Genomic DNA, 22,400 nt, shown 5'->3' with positions numbered 1-22,400 from the left:
ATCAGAAAATCCACGGTACACTGAATAGCTGGTTGATATGGAAGATTCTTTCTTCAATGGTGCATGAATTTTGGAAGAGATTCCATTCTGTCTATGCTAAATCACTCCATGTTAAGTGACCTAGAACAATATAACAAAGAATGAGGTCATTTCTTCACAACATGTACAACGTAGGAAAATTCTGTGGTGTATGCTTGCTTCACACAATGTCAGAAGTTACCAAATAAATGGAAATTTAACATTACTCTGGTGATGGACTGGATTTCTCACCTTTTCCTCTGGTGTTGTGACACGGGGCGTAGACCAGCCAAGCTGCATTGTACCACCCTTCCTCCTTATTCCCCCTCGGCCCCTTGCTCAGTGGAGTGATTCCCATCCAGCTCCTCTCTTCTGACCCCCATCTCCTCCTCCCTCCTGAGCTCTGAAATGGATGACTGAGATGTTCACTAAACCGCAGACCAACTTCATTTGGCAAATACTGGTCTCAAAAGAGCCAATGGAAGACTAACAGGTGTTCATCTGTTGGAGAAAAGTAAAAATAACAATAACAAAAAAAATCACAATTTGTAGAAGCATTCTTTGTTTCAAATCTCACACAAAACTGAGAAAATATGAGGAAGAACACTAAAAAATATCTAGGCTATAATGTCAAAATGTAAAGAGAATTTATGTTCATTCTCAGTCTCAGAGGATAAACACAAAATTCTAGAGATATTTTTTATCTCATTGTGCCATATTCAAAAGCTCTTATTTTGCTACCTTTGGAAATGTTTTGTAGTGTCGTGGGGTCTTCCCTTCAGTTCTTTTTCTGTCAGGACTTTTTCATCACCAAACCCTTCTAACGTGTTTAAAATGTCCTTTTCAATGGAAAGATAGTGAAGGTTTTTTATAACAGGAGACCATTTTGGTGTTTTAGAGTTAATATCTTAGAAAGGATAACAGCAACTGTGTGGAGGGGATATTGGAAAGGGGAGAGGTCAGGAGAGAATGGACTCAAAGAGGACTCCACTGTCTCTAGCTTAGGAGCCTTGGTCCAGGGCGTCGCCATGAACTGAGATAGCGAACACAGAGGAAAGGAAATTAGGGCTAGTGTTAGAAGACAGCCTGTTCTACTTCATGAAACATTGAGTTTGAGATACCTGAAAGATTTTCTTGCAGCCACGTCCAGGGGCCTGTTGGAAATTCGGATCTGAAGTTCAGGACAAGTCTGAATATACAGAATTTGGAGCCACTCAAACATAAATTAAGTATGAACTTCACCTCTGGCAAAAATGCACTAAGCACCAAGAAGGTGACCGATGACAGATATTTGGAGAACAACGAGGAGCCCCGGAAGGACACTAAGAATGGCCAGAGATGGAAGAAAGAACAAAATTTGCCACAGAGTCCAAGTTCAGAGGCTGTTTCAGAAAGATAGTTAACACTATAGAATGCTGCAGACACCAAGTAGAAGGAAAGTTCATCAGAAGGCAATTTTGCTGTTAGGAGCTAACTGTTGACCACTGAAAAGGCAATTACAGAGATGGTGAAGTCAGAAACCAGATTATACTGCACTGAGAGATAAAGGGAAGTAAGAAAGTAAAAACAATTCAAAGGTCATTTCTAAACCCTTGTCTCAACTATTTTTTTCCCATGAGATTTATTTCACAGAGTTTGCCTTACTCTATAGAAACAGCCATCACAGTGAGATATTTAAAATATATTTATCTAGCTAGTGTGTTAAATATAAACATGGCAGGTACAAGAAATCAATATGATGGAAAAGATAAGACTGAAGGCAGGAACCTTAGGAAAACTCACATATTGTTAACATAGGCACTTAACAAAATAAGAAAGGGGCCATTAAAAAAGTCGTATTTCACCTTCATTGCCATTTGTCATGTGTTTACACTCACTATATGGTTTAGCACTACATTATGTCAAGGACAGCTGAGAAAATAAACGATTCTGACCTTCACTCTTATTCACAAATTAAAAATGTCATGGAACACCATGTCATTTGATATCGTCTTGATAGGTACGTAATAAAATGCAAGCAGAACGAAACGTGAGCTTTTTTGTATGACTCTTTAGACAAATCTCCAAAAAGAGAAACCTAACTTTAAAAAGGAAGGAGGGGTAAATGGATAAATAAACTAGGGTACATCCAGATAATGGAATATTATTCAACTCTAAAAAGAAAGGACCTATCAAGCCATGAAAAGACATGAAGGGGGGCCAGCCTGGTGGTGCAGTGGTTAAGTTCGCACGCTCCCCTTCAGCGGCCTGGGGTTCGCCAATTGGGATCCCGGGTGTGGACATGGCACCGCTTGGCACACCATGCTGTGGCAGGCGTCCCACATATAAAGTAGAGGAAGATGAGCACGGATGTTAGCTCAGGGCCAGTCTTCCTCAGCAAAAAGAGGATGATTGGCAGCAGATGTTAGCTCAAGGCTAATCTTCCTCAAAAAAAAAAAAGAAAAAAAAGACATGAAGGAATCTTAAAAGCATATTACTAAGGGAAAGAAGCCAATCTGAAAAGGCTACATACTGTATGATTCCAATTATATTTTGCTGTGAACCTAAAACTGCTCAAAAAAAGTGTCTTAAAAAAAACAGGAAGGAGACGGCACCTAGAAATAAAAACCTAAGAAGATGGTTGAACTATCATATCAAAATATAATCATTCATTCAACTGATTTGTTTATAAGCAAAGATGTATCTTTGACCCTCTACTCTGTTCCAGGTATTGAGCTAATCACAATGTGTGTGGTGGGGGAGGGGGCATGAAAAATATAACAGTCTTTAACCTTAAAGTATCAGGCACTTTTCCAAGATCTATACACACATTATCTCTTTAATTCTCAAAATAACCCTATGAGGAACAGGAGCAGGCCAGGAGTTACAGGGTCTGAAGCTTATACAATTTGAGGAGCACGCTTTAAGGAAAAGAATACTATTAGCCACCGCAATATAGTGCATTGTATTGACCATTTTCCCCAAAAAAGGTTACTATCTGGGCAGGAAAAGAGACTGAGTAAACAGCAAGTATGTGCTTTGAAAGAGATATTTTTTTCAACCACAAATATTTATGAGCAACAACTATGTGCAAGGCCTTGTTTTAGGTGCTTGGGATAAACAAAGATCCTTGCCCTTGCGAGGCTTCCATTTTAGCATGGGAAACAAAAAAATAAATGTGGTGAATAAATAAATTATAAAGTATGTTAGAAGTTGATAAGTGCTATTTTTAAAAAAAAGGATGGAGGGAAAGTGGAGTGGAAAACAAGTCCTAGTTTTAAGTAGCATAATCAGGGTAGGTGTCATTATAAGGTGATATTTAAGCAAAGATTTGAAGAGGCCAAATGTAACCACACAGATACCTGGGGCAGAGGGTTGCAGGCTGAGGGAACAGGTGGAGCATGTCTCACGTGTTTAAGAAACAGCAAGTAGGAGGTGAGCTGGTGAATGAGTGAGCAGAGACTAGAGGAGATAAAGCGTGAGAGATAAAGGGGTCGGGGGGAGTTATCAAACAATGGAAAGAATTTGCCTCTTACTCTGAGACAGAGAGACATTGAAAGATTTTGAGTAAAGAAGCGGCAAGATCTAACTTACAATTTTAAAATGGCATCCCAGCCACTCTGTTGAGTTTTGGGTAGCTCAGACCAGAATGATAGTAATGTAGGTGGTGAGAAATGTTCAAATCTTAGATATACTTTGAAAATAAAGCCAACAAGCTTTGTTAGAGTGTGATGATGGGGTGTGAGACAAAGAAGAGAGGATTTCAACCTAAGCCACCGAAAGGATAGAATTGCCTTTGAATGATATGGATAAGGACACAGGAGCAGGTTGGCAGGGGAGGCAGAAAATCATTCATTGTGGGGACATATACAGCTTGAGATGTCTAAAAGATATCCAAGTGGAGATATCAACTAGGAGCTTGAGTATGTGAGTCTGGAATTCAGCAGATGCCAATACTGACGGAGTATCAAGGACGAGATGAAAAGGATGCCTGCCATGGTGTACTCTGGAGAGATCAGCAAAAGCTGCCTGTAGTAGAAGATGCCCAACTTCTATTTTTATTTTTTTATTTTTTTTAATCTTTTTTTTAAAGATTTTATTTTTTTCCTTTTTCTCCCCAAAGCCCCCTGGTACATAGTTGTATATTCTTCGTTGTGGGTCCTTCTAGTTGTGGCATGTGGGACGCTGCCTCAGCATGGTTTGAGGAGCAGTGCCATGTCAGCGCCCAGGATTCGAACCAACGAAACACTGGGCCGCCTTCAGCGGAGCGCGCGAACTTAACCACTTGGCCACGGGGCCCGCCCCCCAACTTCTATTTTTCACATAAAGATCTTCCAAAGAGAAGTTCCCTCATTTAAATCCTAACCCTGGAATTTTTAAGACTAGTCATTAGTAATGAGGAATATGTTAAATACAAAATGACACATTAATCAAAAATGAAAGATGTGAGTAAAGGGTGGAAACAAGAGTCCCAAGAGGATAAAAAGTGAGCTGGCTATTTTCATCCTTTACTTTGTCGTCATTTGGTCGGAAGGAGATGGACACACGCATCTTTGCCAAAACAAGCTCATCTCCCACCCCAGGACTCTCCATTGCATCTCCCTCCACTCCTCATTAGCCAAGTCTTTCAGTAAAGAGGCAGAGGTTCCACAACTCAGGACTCAGGAATCCCTACCTGCTCCCTTGCAATGAAGATACATAGAACCCTGGTTAAGACAAATACAAACTTCAAAGGCAAGAGATGTCAAACTAGTAAGTTGCAACAATGAGAACTGTAACAAATCTCCACTATAACGGAGGCTGGAAGATTGCAGGGCTCTAGCCCAACTTCTTTCATACACCCTCTCTTCCAAACCCTACACTTTCTGACAACAAATCTGAAAAATAGGCCTTGTGATATTTGTCACTCTGTCCTTTTTCCCACGTTTGCTGCATGTGATCATCCTGGTGTCTTTGGTTACTTTTGCAATATTCAGGAGACCCTCAAACAGAACACAAAAAGGCAATAAGTAGATACAGCTATAAGGAAATAGCTGTTTGTTCCTATGATTTCTTCTCTGAGACTCTAAGCAAATATCCCATTTATTCAACAAACATTTATCGACCGCTTTCTAGGTTGTGGGAACTGTGCTAGGCCCCAGGGAGAGCACTCAAAGATGAACAAGACATGTTCTTGACCCTAAGGTCCTTTTAGAGCAGAAACACTATCCTTTCTCAAGCTCTACACCTGCTGTGGTTGCCTTTTCTCAGGTCGTAAATCTTCACCCCGGCTCAGCGAGTTTCCAGGCATAAAGAAACCATGCCTGTACTAGGCCATTCTATCCACTGTAAAGCATAGGTCTCAAGTGGAGACGATTTTGCCCCCCAGGGGACATTGGGCAAGGTCTAGAAACATTTTTGCTTTTCCCAACTCGGGGAGTGGGTCGTGGGTGCTACTGGCATCTAGTAGGTAGAGTCAAGGATGCTGCTAAACATCCTGCATTGTACAGGACAGTCACTATGCCCCAAAACAAAAACTTACCCAGCCCAAAATGCCAATAGTACTGAGACTGAGAAACCTACTTTAGACAGTCTTTATTATAGCCATTTTTTCCTTATAAAATATGCCGATTTATTCATCCATTTATTGTCTTAGCAGCAATAGCAGTAAGAAAGGTTTGTCCTGTCATTGATTAAGATGTGGAAAGTAGGAAAAAATTAAGGAAGTATATTTTCCTCCCATATCTTGCAGTAGCCAGCTGGAGGTCTTGCCGGGATCTATTTTCTTCTTTAAACAGGTCTAGAAAACCCCTGCAGCAGAAAGCAAAGGATCTGATCCAATCATTGTATGGCAAACACACATCTTTATCTTTCCCAATATTCTTTGCCATTCCCTCCAAATGTAGTATTCATTCCTGTCCTTGAGTTTCCTTTCATGTTCCACCTTTCATGTTCCTTTCACGCAAGGCAATTTCTTCTTCTGCTTGCTCATTTTCACCTCACCAAATTCATTTTCTCCCTCAAGATCTAGCTCAAATGCTGACTCATTCATTTATTCCAGCTGCTCCAGGCAGCAGTGACAAGCTACCCTTCCATCCTAACCCCCACCAAAACACACTCCTGCAGCTACTCCGCCCCTCCTTTGGTAACTAATCCCATCCTTTGGTAAAGTGTTACAGTTTTTTGTGACACCCCAACTAACTTATAAGTTCCTTGAGGTCTAATTTCTAATTCACAAGAATATGATTTTTTCTTTTAATCTCATTTGATTGAAAGTTACACAATCATAGGCACAGATGAATGAAGGAAAGTGATACTACATCTCAGAATGATTATTGCTATAAATGTGCTATCTTGGGAGAAAAAAAGAGCATTGGTCTAGAAATCTCCAAAGTCAGCCAAGGCAACTTCACATATCAAGCTCTGAAAGCGTCCTTTTTCCTTAGGAAAGACTGAAGGAAAAAAAGGAACATTCCTGCTTCTAGGCTGGTAGATAAAGGATTTTGAAAAGTTTCACTTAAAATTTCTGCAATTTAACAGATTCATTTAAGGTAGGAATGGGTTGTGAAAATCAATAGATTTTTCTGCACAGAAAAGAAAAAAACAGGTGTGGTCTGACTTTATTAAAACTAATGACTCACCAGTGTTCATACTTAGAGAAAAGCAAGACGAGACTATGTGTCACATATTTCCTTTCTATCCAGATGAGCATAGAAGCTCTTCAGCTGGGCTGAGCCAACCAAGAACATCTAAATGTTCAGCACCATCACCAGCCATTCGTTATCTTATCATTGAAAATCCAGGCCAAATGCAAAAAGACACTTCTGTTCTTCTGCCCTTGTAACATTAAGGCTCATGGGGGCAGGTATGTGGGGGACCACCAAAGAGAGAACCCCATCAAGGAGGTGGCCTTAGGACGCAGGCTGTGTTGGAGTTTAACCACACTAGGCTGGAATTGTACATCAGCTAATTCCTTGCTATGAGAACTTGAGCAAGTCATTCACCTATCTTAACCCACATTCTTGATATTTCACAGAAGCTTATCAAGGATTTAATGAGATAATGTGTGTAAAGTGCTTAACAAAATGGCCGGTATCTAATAAGTGCTCAGAAAATAGTAGAAAAGAGTAGTCTCTTCACTTTAAATGCATTTACTTTTGCCCTCAAACCTATGCCCTTCCCATAATTTGATAAATTTTCTTCAGGCTCTCCAGAAATAGAATCTCTTCCAGTTTGTTACCAACATCCTCTGTCTTTCATACTAAGGACACATTTGGCTTTCTTTTCATTGCCCATATATTTCTTAAAATACACCTTGGGAAAGATGACATGTTTAAAATGCAGTGGAGCAACCTGCTCATAAAGCTCTGAGATCTGAACAAAGTGAGAACATGACGAATGAGTATGAATTATGCACTGGATCGCACAAGAGTTCCGAAACAGGAAAACTGACTCTGCGGGTGTGGCTCTACAACCATATAATGTGGTTTACAGTTTAAAACATCGACTATAAAACACCATCTCGAAGCGAGTTTGGGTTTGGTTATAACCAAAGCAAAAGAAAGCCCACTCACACTAACAATGACCTTTACACCTGTTTGGGTTTCTTAGTAACTTATTTTAACAGATTGTCTATACAAGATGGAGTTTTATGACTGGCATCAGTCCAAAGGTGGAGAAAACGTGAACAAAGTGTGTTTAGCCGTATTTTTCAGTGCATTTAGTTCTCGTGAAATGTAACAACAGATGGATTCCTGGGGCGTGGAATTTTCCTTTTTTCTTTTTTGGGTAAAATAAGTACCCAACAAGTAGAAACTATAAAATGAACATAATTCTTCTTCCAATTTTCCCAAAAGAGAAAATAGTCTTTAAAAAGTATTCACTCCAGTTATCAAACAAAAAATAAGAGCTTCCACCAAACCATTTCCTTTCCCCCAAAAGTCCCGTTGGCTCTGCCTGCTTGCGGTTTGGACTGATGAGCCTTTCCATACAACAGGAAATATAAGACACACAAATAGAGGGCGGGACAGTAGACCACCAATCAGTAAACACGAAAAAATGGGAGAAATTAGGTTGTGTCATAGAAAAAAAGAAATCACATTGGGAGACAGGAAGCAATGACAATTTTATCCTCCTTGAGAAAGATGCATATAAATTAGCTGTGCATTATATATGGATTATTTTTGGCCCATGTGCACTACAGCAAATTAAAAATGGATTCTGGAGCTGGCCCAGTGGCAGAGTGGTTAAGTTCACATGTTCCGCTTTTGTGGCCCAGGGTTCACCTGTTCAGATCCCAAGTGGAGACCTACACACTGCTTATCAAGCCATGCTGTGCCAGGCATCCCACCTGTAAAATAGAGGAAGATGTGCATGGATGTTAGCTCAGGGCCAATCTTCCTCAGCAAAAAGAGGAGGATTGGTGGCAGATGTTAGCTCAGGGCTAATCTCCCTCAAAAAAAAAAAAATTTAAAAATGGATTCAGAAAAACATGAGAGTTGGGAGGAGGGGACAGACAGCCTTATCTGCTGTCTGTCCCCTGGATAGGAGCTCTCAAAAGCAAAAACCTCTCACTGATCCACTGCTACCTGCTAGGAAAGAGTAAATTAAGACTGAAAAAACAACTGAACTCCTTAGAAGTACTGCTTCTTTCACTAGAACCTTCCAGGGAGGAGGGGATTGTTAAGTCATTCTGTTGGTATCTTGTTTGGTTTTGCGTTTGTATGCGTCTGCACCCTCCTTTGTTTCCCCTGAAGTGGAAGTTATCAATGTATCACAGGAATGTCAAGTCTCATGAAGTTCCTATCTGCTCCGGACAAGGAAGGAGGGAGGGTATCACTCTGGTACCTGTTCTTGGAAAATTTGTGGAACAAAGAAAAAACAGAAAGGATCAGATAAATTCTGATAAGCAGAAAAGTTTTACAATGTTTATCCAAATTAAATCTCCTAACATTGAAATTTACCCGTCCTTAACCCTTCTCTAATCACATTATTGGAGGAGCACCTTCCATCCGTGGCTGCTGACGCAGGCTTCACGAAGGTGAGTTGTTTCCCTACAGCAGGCCTGCAGCACGCTAATACTGAGGCTTAAATCAGTTCTTCTAAAACCATTGGTCAAATAGAAGCCAGAGAACAGTCCTGACAGAATCAGGGACCAGAGAAGGAAACCTAAAAAGAATCAGTTTGGAAAGCTGGAGAGCCCTCAAGATTGTGAGATCCACAGAGAGGAGAGAGAGCAAGAGCTGGGAAAACCTGTGATTTCTTTTCCTTTGTTTTTTGATGGGGGACATATCTTTTTAACGCCTGTTGTCTGTGAAAGTGGCACTCTTGGCTAACTGCTCCAGAATTGCCAGGTGAGCCTTACATGCAAATGGTTTCCTCTTGGTCCCACTCCCTCCAGCGATGCCATGCTCTAGCAGGGCAGGAGGAAAGCAACCCAAGTATCGGCATGAAAATAAGACAAGCTGGCCTCCCACTTTGCTGTAACGATTTCCATATCCAGTATGACAAGTTCTCTTGGGACAGGCCTGCAACCACAGGCACATGTCTCGCCCTGTTAAGACTCAGTAACAGGTAAAGCAACCTGAACTCCCCTTAAAAGAGTCGGGCGCACAAACTGACGCCCACGCGCAAAAGCGAGGAAGCCGAAGTGGGCAAAACTTTCCACCCGTTTGCTTCCAATGCTCACATTCCTCCGGGGAAAGCGGATGGGGAGGGCAGCTCAGTGTACAGAGGCGTGCTCGAACCTTTCCATTGGCTTTTTTGTTCTCCTGCTCCATGCATACTGGCAGGAATCTGAACAAGATGGGGGTTTAAAAGCATCACTTTGGAAGCTTCCGAGAATGAAAATCTACCTCCTCTTTTAAAAAAATTCCTACTTTTCTCTTTGCTCAGGTTTCCCTTTTGTGGCACTTTCTTTCTCTCCCCTTTTTGTTAAATCCACCGTGCTCCTCACATTTGGAGGTAATCCTTGACAGATAATTCCTCCATCTCTGGTTACTTACACTGAAGGTTTCTCTTCTCTTACTGGTTGGTGAAACCGTGGTTAGTTCTGGGACATTAGCACTGCCTAGTTCTGTTTGTCACCTTTTAACTCTTGACTGAGTCATGGGGGCCAGGTGGAGGAGGGAGTCCTTTGTTAACTACACTCTCATTCATCCAGGCAACAGACTATAGAGTAGTAATTAACAGCATGGATTTAGGACACTTCACAAAATATGGATAGAATATAGTCTTGTGAGAATTAGATAAGGTAATATATGAAAAGCAGTTAGCATAGTGTCTGGCCTATGGTTAGCTGAGTAATGGTAGCCATTACCAGCATCATCAGAATCATCATTGTTATTAAGCTACACAACTTGCCAGGCCAGACAGTGGGAAATAAGGATGAATAAGGTCTACCCTTAGAGACAGGCATGTAAACAAACATAGCACCAATCTCAATCTGCCCCAGTTTTTCTGAATTCCTTATGTTCAAAAAGGTACAGGGGTTGGCCCTGTGCCCGAGTGGTTAAGTTCGCGCACTCGGCATTGGCTGCCCAGGGTTTCACAGGTTCAGATCCTGGGCACAGACATGGCACTACTCATCAAGCCATACTGAGGCGGCATCCCACATGCCACAACTAGAAGGACCCACAAGTAAAATACACAACTGTGTACTAGGGGGCTTTGGGGAGAAGAAGGAAAAGTAAAAAAAATAAATCAAAGGTGCAGAGTCCCGCCTTTGAATCAAACAATGAATTGAGACTAAATATTTTTTCACTCAACGTACTCATCAAACCTCCAAGAACTTAATCCACAAGGTTTTCTGGATGAGCCTTTGTCACTCTTTTTTATTCTTAATTTCCCTGAACTATCTGTTATTGTTTTGGTTTTCTCATGAATAGTTATTACCCATAAGAAAATGGAAAGCTGTGAAAATCCTAAGTTCTTTCTCCTGGATGCAATAAAAACATTAAAAATTAGAACAGCAGATTCAGGACCCCCTCTTCCCCTGGAGTACAAACAAACACATGCCCAATGCTGTTAAACTTAGGCAGCTTCCAAAACTCTGATGTTAATGGCCAACATTGCTGGGTCTCAGAATTGTTAATCATGTTAGCGAATGAATCATTCCCTAAAGCGATCAGGGCTGGTATTCTGACACTAATTCCCAAGATGCAGAATACAAAGCTGAATCATATCTGCTGCTTTTAGATGACTCTGGCAGTTGGGTTTAAAGTACCAAATTTTGACAAAATACTGAATGTCTCTATTCTGTGCCTTAAGCTTTATATCGCAATAACAAGGTTGTGCTTTTGTTGCAATTTAGCTGGAAACAAAAAAAAAAATCTTAAAAATTTTTCCACATCTACATGCTCCAAATTTTTGTAGAAGTCTTTATGACTGTTACTTTGATGTACATGCCAAACAGGATAAACCCATGAAAGGCAACACTGCTAATGAACACAAGGAACTTTATGTAATTGTAATAGCCAGTTTGGCTAGTTTTATGGGTGTGTGTACATTTAATTTTGAGTTGAGCAATATCCAATTTGGCAATGAGATAGAATAATATGAGTCTTTCTGCTTGTTTGTTTTAATTACTAACAACCAGAGAAAAACTATTCATGGCAGCCAAAAGAATCAAAGTCAGAAATGCACTCTACTATTTACAGACTCCCATTAATATGCCTAAAATGGATGTCACTTATTCAGGGGTTGCAAAAGTCAGGAGTGGCAGACTTGAAGCTGTGATAAGTGAGGAAAATATATATAGATAGATGTTAAGTTTTTTGAGGGATGAAACAACTTTTCTTCTAAGCTGTGAAAGAAGTCCCAAGAATAATCACTCATTCATTCGTTAATACTAATTGTACACTCACGGGCCAGGCCCTGTTCTAGGTGCTGAGGATACCAAAATAAACAAGTAAACGAAGTCCTCTCTACATAGAGTTTACATTCTAACGAGCTATATACACAATAAACAAATAGACAAACAAAAGTATAATTTTACGTAGTGCCAAGAGCCTGACAGATAGCTAGATAGCTAGTCAGAGGATGGTTCTCTGAGGAGCTGACATTTGAATTGGGATTTGAATGGCATTGGGGGGAGGAGGTATGCAGCCATTCTAGAATCTGGAAGAAGATTCCAAGCAGAGGGAACAGCAAGAGTCAAGTTCCTGAGGAAAGAATACCCTATGACTGTTCAAAACAGCAAGAACCCAGTGAGGATGGAGCGTAGTGAGCAAGGAAGACAGAGGAGGGGGGTAAGATTAGAGGTCTTGGCAGTAGGGGAAGGTGTTCATACAAGGACCTGTGGGGTGTGGAGAGGTGTTTGAATTTTAAGCTAGGTGTCATCAGAGACTTTGAAGGATTTCATGAAAGTGAGTGCAAGATCTGACTTCTGCTTTTGTGACATTACTCTAGCTGCTAAGTGCATACAGAGTCTCAAGAACAAAAGCCATAAGCCCAGTTAAGAGACTATGAAGGGAGGTGGGCAAGAGATAAATGGAAGCTCAGACCCACGTGCTCCACAGGAGCAGTATAAAGGGGTCTGATCCAAGAAATTAAAGCTTGAGCCAATAAGATATATAGTAGATTAAGTTTGGGGATGACCATGTCCCTAAAACCATGTTGGCTAATGGCTGTATCTACTGTAACTAAAAAGATGCTCAAAAATATGTGTTAATTGAACAAACTGATCTGAGAGCCAGAAACATAAATCCCAGTTCCACTCATTTACCATCTATCTAACAGTTCTTTGCCTAAGTCTTACTTTCAGACATGTGGTGGTCATCAGGAAGACAATAATGAGGATTGAAAGAACTACTCTGCCACAGCCTTCAATCTGGAGTCACAAGTCAGGCAGTGACTGTAATAGCCCAGGCTGAGTTTATATGGAGGTGTGAATGACATAAAAATTGTCCTTCCTCCAGGGCCCCAATCTTTACTTAGATTTTATTTAATAAGTTCCCCCATTGCCTACTGAGTAGAGTTCACACTCCTTGGCCTGGCGTTTAAAGTCGTCTGTGATCTGTCTCCCATCCCTGTTACTTCCAAATATTCTCTTTCATATGCCCTATATTCCGGGCAAAACTAATTGCTCATGTTTAAGCACTGCATTTTTTTTTTCTTCTTCCATATCTTTGCCCACGCTGGGAATTTCCTGCCCAACCACCTTCTATTTGTCCTTCACAAGATCCAACTCAACCTTTATAACATTTTCCTTAACAACCCCTCACTTCAAACCTCTCCATCAAGTCTGAACTCTTAAAAACTTCCACCCTAGTAGCTGTAGGACACATCTACCCATCTGCCAGTCATCTCATTATGTGTGTACTTTGAGGGCAAAGAGGAGCCTTGCACGAGTCATTGGCTAACATATGTCAAGAAAAGCCCAGATGTGCGCTCTTCTCTTTTCACGCTCTCTCTGTCATAGTGCAAAGGGTTTGGATCAATGCTTCATTAAACTGCACTTCTTCATGCAAATGTTAGAATAAAACAATCTGTAAGAACAACCACAGACCAATTTTCCTAGCCTTTCTGAAGTCACGGGTCTTAGCATAAGTCTAGACTTGCAAGTTTACACCTAGTCATGTCTTCTTTCCAACACATAGACACTTTTACGATCTTTGTAAGTTACTTTACCTCACTTTTCTCATCTGTAAAAATTGCGGTAATCAGGAGCCGGCCCTGTGGCCAAGTGGTTAAGTTCGTGTGCTCTGCTTCGGCAGCCCAGGGTTTCACCAGTTTGAATCCTGGGCACGGACATGGCATTGCTCATCAGGCCATGCTGAAGTGGCATCCCACATGCCACAACTAGAAGAACCCACAACCAAAAATACACAACTACATATCGGGGAGCTTTGGGGAGAAAAAGGAAGACATAAAAAATCTTAAAAAAAAAAATCAGGGTAATCATTATACCTACCTCACGGAGTTGTTTTGTGGATTAAGTTATTTAACATAGATAATAATGTCTAGCATATGTTTTTAATGTTATCTTCTACATCAGGGCTTTCTTGGAAGGGGAGGAAGCCGTGTAACTGACTACTCACACCTGTTCATACAGATGAACAGCCATCTATTTGGTAGTCAGATGTTATCCAGCCCCAGATGGAAACCACCTAAACTTAGTCTTGCATTTCTACCCTACTTTAGATCCTAGCCAGTGATGGCCTTAGACACGTTACGCAGGTGTGTGAACCAAGCTGCATTCCAACCAGCCCAAATGCCCACCCTACTTAGAGCTACTGGTATCTAAGTGAGCACTGCTAATGGGCGTCCCCAGTGACTCATAAAACAGACATACATACACAAAATCAATCAATCAATCAATCAAAGCAGGCCAAGGAAGAACAAAGTGAGAAGCTAAGGCTCTAAGGCTTCTAGAGTCAAGGGTTCAAAAGTGGCTGTGAGGCTTTTGGCTGAAGACCCATAACCAGAAGACTCCCATCCACTCAGTCTCCTTGGGGTTCTACTGCCAGCATTTCTTCCCTCCACCATCCTATTTCTATACTCTAGAATCAAAACAGTCACTATCTTCCTGCAGATGTGTTTAAGCCACAAGGTAAGAGGTATACCCCCATATATGAGTCATTTGTACTATCTTTCAACAGGCAATCCTTTTAATGGCGTCAGCCCACCCTCACTGCAGGGAATATGTATTGCTGGATTTCACTCTCTTGCTTTTGTACTTAACCTCCTCGGACTTCAGGTTCTGAGAGTTCTTTATTCTACAAACCGATTCGTAATGCCTGTCCTTCAAACCTCTCCTGTTTTGATGATGACCATGATGATGATGATGATGATGATGGTGGTGATAATGAACAGTTACCATGAGCCAGAGACTGTGCTCAGGAAATTATAACTCCTCACAACAACCCAATGAGTAAGGTATTATTATTATCCTCATTAAATACATGAGGAAACTGAGGCTTAAAGAGGTTATTTAACTTGGTGAAGTCACGTAGTTAGGGAGTAACAGCGTCAGAATTTAGCACAATCTGGCTCCAAAGCCCATAACCTTAACCACCTTCATCTACTTTCTCTCCTTTGAATGACCCATTTTTATTCACATCTTGATCCCAGCCTGCCTATTGACCCTTTAACTGTGCATGCCCCTAAGTTTGGGCACATTTGGCACCACAGTAAATTCCCTTGAATCTAACCAAAGAAGCCTACCTTCTGACTTGTCCATCAGAGAAGATGGACCACACAATAAAGCAGAATCAGAAGTTGATGTAGAATATTACTTATAGTCGTGGTACATATTTAATCCTGGGTTACGTTACATTGAAGCTTGGCTAACTCAATGCTAATGTCTAGTACAGTTCTCTTGCCCACATCTACTATAGGGGTGAAAAAGCTATATAACTCTTTCCCAGTCCCTTGTCAGACAAGAGAAAATGTATGACGCAGTTCTGACCAATGAGAAGTAGGAAGTCTACAGGTTAGGAGTGGACAAGCTTCTAAAAAACATTAATTTTCTTCAAAAAAAGAAAAGAAAATCACCAGTACTGATTTATTCCCCTTGTTGCTGCTTGGAATACAGATGAGATGCCCTGAAATAATGCAGCAATCTTGAGACGAGTCGGCATGCCAATACACTGAGGATGGTGGAGCAGAGAGTTAGGAAGAGTCTTGGACTTTGGAGACACTGTTGAACCTCTGGTCACCACTTGTGTGTTAGATAATTAAACATCTTTATTGCTTAAGCCAGTTAGTCAAGATTTGCAGCATAAAGCATTACTTACTGATAGAATAGTAACAATAAAGGGTTTGCATTACATGTTACAGATGCAATCATTCTAGTAAATGCTTTACGAGCTTCTAAATACACTAAGTTAAAGCCTCTAGGGATGATCGTATGGGTTCTGAGCTAGGAGGAACCTAACATCTTTGCTATAAAGACTCCTGTGCCATGGGAGGGCAAATCCTGGTAAGCAGTCCACACAGAAGGCAATCTGTTGAATTGTAGTTGATACGTTGAATGAAGCAAAATATAAGTTCAAACAAAAATGATCACTTCTATGAATTCAAGCCGGACAATATCATGATAGGAAAAAAAATGGCAATAGTCTCCAGGACTCAGAGTTAGAAACCTGGGTTCCGATCCCATCCTTGCTGCCTTGGGCATATCACTTAAGCTCCCTGGACCTCAGTATCCTTATGTATGACATGCGAGAAGGGACTGGATAACTTCTTGAGGCAAAAGCAGATCTGGAATACTTTAATTCTTTGGTTCTATGTATGTTCCCACTAAAGGCAAAAATATATGATCAGGGGTCAGTAAACTTTCCTTCTGCCTACAAAGAGCATGGAAATACAACCTTGTACCTCTACTTTCTAGATACTTTGAGTGCAAAGATAAATATTCCTTAGCCAGCTGTGCGGCAAGAATTACAGCAGAAGGATCTGCTGACAACATACATCATTAGCCAAAGTTCAACCAAATCATAAGACAGAATCAGTGTTTACCTCGTTTTATGTTCTTAGTGACATAGGGCAACCAAGGACTTCACTTGTTCCGTATCAAGGGACTTACAGAGAGGACTCATCTGATTGAGAGCTTACATAACTAAAATCAAATCTGCCCAAGAGCCAACTTATAGAGTGAGTGAAATTTTTCTTTGCTACTTCTGCCATGTTACCCATCCTTTTCCATTCTAGATCTATCCACCCATCCCTTGCCCTCCTAAAAATTAATTTCATCTCATTTTTTCCCTTAGGTAACTGCCTTCTGCTTTCCAAGGTGTTGTGATTAGATTACCAAATAAACTAATCCTGTGTTAATACTTCAAAATTCTAGCCTCACAGAGAATGTTAAATCAAGGGAAAAAGAATGATAGGGTTTACCTGAGTAATATATCCAAGAAAATAAAAATCCTGAAATTCTCAAACCTTGTCATTCAACTCCTCCATATTCTTTCTTCCTATGGTATGACACAAATCAACTTAATAAGTAGCTATTGAAGACCTTCTATGTTGAAAGTGGTATGCCAGACACTAAGGAGCTTGCAGATAAGTAATATGTCCTCTGCTCTCAAGAAACTTACTATTTATCATGGTAGTTACATAAATACCTTTAATACTATATGGCAGTCCAGAAAGCAATGTGGAAACATTAGGAAGAAGAAACTCATTTCAACTGAAAAGATCTGAAAAAACTTCAGGGAAGAATTAAAATCTAGATGTAGACAACGGCTCATGTTTATGTTCTATTCTGAAATATATTGTCTAGTTTCTGAAGTATCAACTTGTCCAAAACATAATTTAGATCAACTAGTAAAATACTATATTGGTATTTTGAATGAGCTGGTTAGGATCTTCAGTGCCACAGCAAGATGAACTCTTAAGGAAATAGATTCTGCCTTCCTTACAGCTTCTTTCTTGCCTTCCCCATCCCACATATTCAAGGTAAGTAAGGAGAGAGAATGTGGGACCCAAAGCTGGAGCGCCAACGACAGATACAGAGGCAGAATGTGCTTCTGCCAATCTCGGTGCCCTCCCTTCTGCCACTACCTAATCCTACCAGCAGGACAAACCTCCCAGGAACTCGGGTCCCATAAATCTCAACTGCAACAGATTCCTTCCTCCCTCAACTCACACCTCCTTCCCTCCTCCCCTCCCTTCCTAGCCATTATTCTGTCCTTTGCTTCTGACATGCTTCTTCCCAATGCCGCAGTGTGTCTGTTTTGATAAAAAAAAAAACATCATGTTATAAATGGTGCTGTCTGACGCTCAGGCAGTGAGCAGCCGAGGAACTATAAAGATCTGTTTAGAATCATGACTACTTAGCAGGCACACGGCGACTAGGACTTTATGACCATTAATTAGTTTATCCTCCCTGAATCCCTCTAAGGCATCCCTTATTATCTCCATTTGACAAATAGAGCCAAACTAAAATGCAGAGAAATTAACTAATTGACTGAGTTGCAATAAGAGGAAGAAGATGACAGCAGACTCTTAAAAGCAAGTCCTGTAATGAAACTTGAAGATTCTGAATACATGCCTGGCTTTCTGCAACATATTAGTATCCAAGCTTTTTGAATCCCAAAGGAGATTCTTGAAGGTTCTCTAATTTACCCACCTCCATTTTCCACATCAGAAAATTAGGGCCGACTGAAATCAAGGGCTTGCTCAAGGTCATGGTGTGACTAAGAGGGGGAGGGAAGACTCCACCCTAGATGCAGGGCTCTATCCACATGCAGAAACCCAGATCCAGAGATATGAAGTCACACAACTTGCTGGTGGCAGCGCTACACCAGATCCCCAGGAGAGATCCAAGAACAAGGGGATATTTTCTGCACTGCACAATGGCCCCTGACCAAGCAGGCAAGCCATGACTAAAATCCAGCCTGCACTCTCTCAGCCAAGCTGTATGCTTTGGGATGGGAGTAGCACCCATCTAGAAGAGGGGTAGCATCTGCCCACAGGGCTCCTGCCACACAGAGACACCTTCCTCTAACAGGTACTAAGATGTCGTACATAGACCAGCAGCAGCTCTGAGCCCAAGTCTCTTGACTCCTCTTCTAGTGTTGAATAGAAAAGATAAGTTGTCTTTGGAATACGGAAAAAGAAAAACCAAGAGTGGTATGTGCCTTCTAATTTCTATGGCATCATTGTATACCAAGAAGCAGGGAATGCAACCAGATTTCCTGGCTAAAACAGTGCCAGGATACTTCATTCTGGTTATAATATAACACTCTCTAAATGTAGCACAACTGATTCAACTCTATGCTAATTAAATATGTTTTGGATTTTGTTAAACACTTTTTGGAAAATGTGTTCAGTTGGTCTAGGTTTTGCACAAAAGACGATGCCAGAATAAGTCTTCCAAAATTATAAGGAGGTTCAGTCTCCTCTGTGCCTCCTCTGCCCAGACTGCAATTGATCCTTCATCCAACTAAGACTGGAGCTGGGCAGCAGGCACAGAAAACTCTGTCCACTTGTTCAGGAGGTAAAACTGCCAGAAGAGAGATTTTTTCATCTTAGCTAAAGGCCTAGTGACCCCCTCTCTTCTAGAAGAAGTCAACAATGCAGCTGCAACACTCCCAGTGGCTACCGCCTCTACTACAGTTATGGTATCAGGTCTCCTGGCACCCAGGCCCCTCCCTCTCCAGTGCAGCTGGTACCAGGCTGGCAGCAGCGCTATGGTAAGCGAACAGTATAGATGTTTCAACGTGAGAAGTGAGAGTGAAGGGAGAGTCAAAATGAATCTGAGATTTCTAACTTGACCAACTGGGTACATGGCCATATCAATAATCAAAAGAGAAAAAGGGAGAAAAGGAGAGTTTCAAAGTGAAAAGAAATGAATTCTGCTTTGGAAATATTGATAGTCAGCTGGAAATGAAAGTCTGAATCTCAGAAAGGTGCAGGATAGAGCCAGAGGTACAAGAATTATCAAGCTCCTTCAAGACAAAGATCATGAAGCTTTCCTCTCTTTATCTTTGCATCATCCACAAAGCCCATCATGTCTGCGGGAAGGAAGGAAAGAGAAAGGGAAGCAGGAAGACCACTTTCAACCATTTCAATGATTTATTATTACATCACAAACCACTCTAAACTTAGTGGCTTAAAACAACAATTATTTTTCACCATTCTACAAGCTGGCTAGGTAGTTCTTCTGCTTCATGTTGTGATGACCAGGGTACTAGGATGTATGGAACATCCAGAATGGCCTCATTCACATGGCTGGTAAGGGGTGGTGGGTGCCATCAGGGAGCTCAGCTGGGGTTGTCAGCCCAGAGCCTCGCTTCTCCTCCACAGACATTTCTCTGGCAGCTTGGGTTTCTTTGTAGTTGGCAGCTGGGTTTCAAGAAAAAACCTTCCAAGAGAATAGACCCAAATGTGCAAATTCTTATGGAGCTTCCACTTGCATTATGTCTGCTGCTGTCATATTGGCCAAAGCTAATTAAATGGCCAGGCTTAAATCAATGTGGAGGGGAATACACAAGGGCGTGACTACTAGGGCCGTGGTTCATTGGCGGCCACCAAAGCAGCAGTCTGCTGCACCTTCTGAAGGAATTAAGGGTTCTCCATTGCCCATAATATCACATCCAGACTCTTATGTAGGATTCAAAATCTGATCCAATTTCATAACTCACATTTCTACATGGCTTCTGAGCTCTAGACGGACTAGATTTCTTAGAATCCTAGACTCTGTGATTGGAAAGAATCCCAAAGTTCACCTGTTGCACTCACACACACACACACACACACCTGTGACACACCTCGGTCCCACCTCTGGGACTTTTCTCAGACCCTGCTTCTTCTTATGTTCCTTCTAAAATCCAGCCTTTAATTTCCTTGTATCTTGCTGCAAGACCAAAACCTTTAACTACACTGCTCTTTAAAGAGACTTTCTGATTGCATACAGAATGCATTTTGTTCTTAGGGAATAAATAAGGGAAATTAGGAGTAACAAAAAGGCAGGTTGTAATGTAGCTCTGCCTCTGGAAACAGACAGACCTAAAATTCAGTCCTATCTCCACCACTTGCTAGGCCGACTCTGCACTAACATTTTGTTCTTGTCTTTTCTCTAAGACTTAATCTCCTTATGTGTAAAATGAGGATTATAATAGTAGCTACTTCCAATGATTATCGGAAGGACTAAATTATGTATGTAACACCTTTAACATGATGCCTGAACACAAGGTGAGCACTCAATTCATGTTAGCTCTAATTATCCAAAGGACACAATTCACTGTGAAGTCAATGACATGTGAACAAAGAGGTTACAACAGGGCTCTCTCATTGAGAGGCCAAGCCTTCAATGCAAACAAACTTAAAAATAAGGTGTAGGTGTGTGTGTGTGTATTGAGGGGGCAAGAGTAAATGCAGGATTTATTGGTTCAACAAAAGTCTAGGTGCAGAACAGGCTGAAGTTAGAGTTCCAGAGACTTTGGAACACCACGCTTTGTTTGTTTGGTTGTTTTCTGTTGTTTCTGTCTTTTAGTTCTACTCTGCTTTCCTCGTGGATGTCATTCTGAGACTCCCCATGGTGGCAAGACGGTCTCAGCAGTATCACTTTCATGACCACTCATTTGTAAATCCTTTAAGAAAAGAGTGTGAGTCTCTCAGAAGTCTCAGCCAAAGACTCGCTGCATCTAGTTGGCACTGTTTGGATCACAAGGCCGTCACTGTGGGCAGGGAAATCCTGTGATTAGACTGAGGCCATATGCTCAACTCCCCAGCCCCATCCTGAATACATGCGCTGAGAGTGCAAGAATGTGGTGCCCCAGAGGATGTCAGACTCTACTACCAGAAGAATAATTCCGGAGGGGAAAATAAAAACACGCTCTCACGACATTGTAGACCAAAGCATTATTTCTAATGATAAAAACTTAGGAATTACCTACAAAAAAGTTAAATGAATTGTAGAAGATGCATATGGGAACCTAGGAAGCCAGTAGTTTTAAATGAAAATTTTAATGATATGGGAAAATTGACAATATGTTTAATGAAAGAAGCCAGAACATAAATACACACACACATACACACATACTACATCCTTAAATGCTAACAATGAACAAACAGTATTTCAAGAATAATACATAAAACAGCTAGCTCAGCTGAACTAGAGAAGAGAGGGAAAAAAGAGCATTGTGAAGGAGAACGTAAGAATTAGGTATAAGAACACACACAACAGGGGCTGGCCCCGTGGCCGAGTGGTTAAGTTCCTGTGCTCCACTGCAGGCGGCCCAGTGTTTCATTGGTTCAAATCCTGGGCAAGGACATGGCACTGCTCATCAAACCACGCTGAGGCAACATCCCACATACCACAACTAGAAGGACGCACAATGAAGAATGTACAACTATGTACTGGGGGGCTTTGGGGGGAAAAAAATAAAATCTTTAAAAAAATAAAAACACACACACAACATTATTAGTTAATCATCACAGAAATAAATAGAGTTCATTTAGAAATGTTAGTTTCCGTTTGTCCATCTATATTTTTAACATTGTCATAGTAAAAGAAAAAACACCCAAAATATGCCATAAGCATGTATCTACTTCTTTTTTTTTTTTTTTTCGCGTCTTCCAAGAGGAAATTCATGGAAGACACCAAATTCTTATGTCAGAAATAGCCTCCAGCTTTTTATTAAAAGCGAAAACTGTGCACCATTTCTATAGGAAAGTTCAACACTATACATTGATGTATAAAGCTGTAAAAACACAGGGAGATTAATCAAGAACTGAGGATGCCCATAGACCTGTGTTTGTCACTCTGCTTCTTCTGAAACTTTTAAGGACTCTTCCTCACACACACACACATAAAAATGTCTCTTCTTCCATCGTCTACTGATAGGGAGATATATAGAACAAGAAGTCACTGTGACATCGGCAATGATTTTGATCATTTGTATTTTATTAATTACATCTACAATCTTTATTCTGTTGAAAAATAACCATATAAATTATGTGCTTGGGATACATGG

At 41.0% G+C, this 22,400-nt stretch overlaps 1 long non-coding RNA gene across 1 annotated transcript; it reads left to right on the top strand.

Annotated features, from left to right (window-relative positions):
- Positions 1–12,116: 12,116 nt before the first annotated feature.
- LOC111768691 (uncharacterized) lies at positions 12,117–16,859 on the top strand. The gene is made up of 3 exons (XR_002801164.2): positions 12,117–12,224; positions 16,456–16,572; positions 16,689–16,859. It is a non-coding gene; the product is annotated as an uncharacterized lncRNA (long non-coding RNA).
- The last annotated feature ends 5,541 nt before the right edge of the window (positions 16,860–22,400 follow it).

The sequence above is a fragment of the Equus caballus genome, chromosome 17 (assembly GCF_041296265.1).
Source record: "Equus caballus isolate H_3958 breed thoroughbred chromosome 17, TB-T2T, whole genome shotgun sequence".
In the NCBI taxonomy this organism is placed as follows: Eukaryota; Metazoa; Chordata; class Mammalia; order Perissodactyla; family Equidae; genus Equus; species Equus caballus.
This window is presented reverse-complemented; position numbering and strand designations above follow the sequence as displayed.